Below are 2,500 nucleotides of genomic sequence, written 5' to 3'. Positions count from 1 at the left end.
CCCATGTCGTGCCTTAACCTAACCCATGTCGTGCCTTAACCTAACCCACGTCGTGCCTTAACCTAACCCACGTCGTGCCTTAACCTAACCCACGTCGTGCCTTAACCTAACCCACGTCGTGCCTTAACCTAACCCACGTCGTGCCTTAACCTAACCCACGTCGTGCCTTAACCTAACCCACGTCGTGCCTTAACCTAACCCACGTCGTGCCTTAACCTAACCCACGTCGTGCCTTAACCTAACCCACGTCGTGCCTTAACCTAACCCACGTCGTGCCTTAACCTAACCCACGTCGTGCCTTAACCTAACCCACGTCGTGCCTTAACCTAACCCACGTCGTGCCTTAACCTAACCCACGTCGTGCCTTAACCTAACCCACGTCGTGCCTTAACCTAACCCACGTCGTGCCTTAACCTAACCCACGTCGTGCCTTAACCTAACCCACGTCGTGCCTTAACCTAACCCACGTTGTGCCTTAACCTAACCCACGTTGTGCCTTAACCTAACCCACGTTGTGCCCTAACGTAACCCACGTTGTCCCCTAACGTAACCCACGTTGTCGCCTAACGTAACCCACGTTGTCGCCTAAACCTGCTCTGTAATTGTTATACGACTCGTTCAATTAGTGTAGTGTTGCCCACCCGCAACCCTCGCAATATAGTTCGCTACTCGCACTCCCCGCTCCCCTGTGTATCGCTTCATGTTAAACACCTTGCAAGTCTTGCTCACTTTCCACATGCTCCTGCTGTACACTGTAATGTGGATGGCAGCAGGACGTACATGCCGCCCCTCCCCACGTCCCCACCTTGCCCCCTGCCTTCGCAAGCTGGTTGGTGAGAACTTTGCATGTTCAATGCCCTCCGCATGCGACGTACTCAGGCTACGTTGTGGTGCGGCCTGTGTCAACTGTCCGCTAATGTCGTACGCGTAAACCACAATCTGTACTGCACATTCGTCCTTATGTACTGAATGATACATCGTGGCACATGTGTGACCGTACAACGACTGCGCCCAAAAACGGCGGACCATACAGTGCAAATATTGTGCACGCAGCTACGTGTCGTCTCCCTATGAGAGCTGGATTGCAGTGTGGTACGCCATAGAGACGTGTGGGAGGAACGGACGCCGTGGATGGCGATCAGCATGAGCTGTCTGTTGATGTATTCGGACCTAGTCGTCTCTCCTCACACACCGTGATGGCATGGTGCACCGCGTTCCATATCTGCGACATGCTACAGAGGCCGGTTGACAGTCGTTCGAGCAATGGACATCGCATACGTACGGGGGCCACCTTCCACGTATTGTCTAGGCGTGCACATTTTGTTGCGTGTATGTGGGCAGACGTAGTGTGGCGTGACACCTGACACAGGCATGCAATAATCGTGGAAGTTGCAAATGGCGATGGACGCCTGCGTTTTCTGGTGAAGTTACGCAAATGAACAAATGGTAACCTGTTGTGGTGCGGTTGTTCTCGCTAGGGGTGAATCGGTGATGGCGACGATAGGTTGAGGTACTAACCGGTTGTTCCAGCGATACCCACCATGCCGACGAAACTGAACGGCATCTGGGTGTGAAGCGATACGCGGCGGTGGCTGGGTGGGACCGTCCCCGGCCGGTGAGGGGGCGCCTCCCGGCGTGCTGGCCGCGCGGTGCGTGGGCGCACGCGCTACAGCCGGCTGGTGGGGGCGGCCAGTGGCAGGCGCGCCGGCCGACGGACGCGGCAGGCGTCGCAGCTGCGCGCCGGCGCACCCTGCGCGCGGCGCCGTGCGGCCAAAGTAGGTCCTCGCGGGCCCGGTGCGAAGCGCGGTGGACATCTTCAGTGTGCTGGTCCGATTGAGGACTGTGTGCGTTGAGGATGCGCCGCCGCCCGGCGCTCGGCGCCGCGACGCCGTCTGCTGCTCGGTCGCCCCAGCGGTTCTCGCTGGTGGTTTGTATCGCAGCTGTGCGGATGTGTTGGCGCGTGCGCTGTGCTGGGAGAGTTCGCTTCGGCACCCAAGTGGGGCTTTTGTCCTTCTGTGGCGCTGGCGTTGGAGCTGCCGGTCACCGTAGGTGGCGCGTGTTGTCTCCCGCCGGCAATGCCACGACAGCACGCTCCCGGGCCTCTGTCGGCAGCGGCAAGCTCAGTTGGGAGCACGGGTGGTCGCACCGAAAGCGTCTACTCGCCTAACTCCGGGCGATTGCGCCTCTCTCGAACCCGACCAAGTACTTGGGACGGCGCTGCGCGCCGCCGGGACCTGAGAGGGTTTCGAGGTGTATTGTGCAGGGGAGCTCAGCCTCCTCCTGTTTGCAGAATGATTGAGCGGACGCTTGCGTGTTCGCGCGGGCCCCCGGGACACACTCCCGGGCGGCCGGCTGCTCAGCTCTAGTTGACGCAGCTCCCTGGTTGATCCTGCCAGTAGTCATATGCTTGTCTCAAAGATTAAGCCATGCATGTCTCAGTACAAGCCGCATTAAGGTGAAACCGCGAATGGCTCATTAAATCAGTTATGGTTCCTTAGAT

The 2,500-nt window shown here is 58.5% G+C and overlaps 1 non-coding gene across 1 annotated transcript in view; it reads left to right on the top strand.

Moving 5' to 3' along the window:
• The first annotated feature begins 2,376 nt into the window (after positions 1–2,376).
• The window catches only part of LOC124772236, a 1,909-nt gene continuing 1,785 nt past the window's right edge, over positions 2,377–2,500 (top strand). Inside the window, exon 1 of the ribosomal RNA XR_007013899.1 lies at positions 2,377–2,500. This exon is cut by the window's right edge and continues 1,785 nt beyond it. This is a non-coding gene — a ribosomal RNA (small subunit ribosomal RNA).

The sequence above is a fragment of the Schistocerca piceifrons genome, unplaced genomic scaffold (assembly GCF_021461385.2).
Source record: "Schistocerca piceifrons isolate TAMUIC-IGC-003096 unplaced genomic scaffold, iqSchPice1.1 HiC_scaffold_936, whole genome shotgun sequence".
NCBI classification, from domain to species: domain Eukaryota; kingdom Metazoa; phylum Arthropoda; class Insecta; order Orthoptera; family Acrididae; genus Schistocerca; species Schistocerca piceifrons.
Note: the sequence above shows the minus strand (reverse complement) of the source record. Positions and strands in the feature narration are given on the sequence as shown.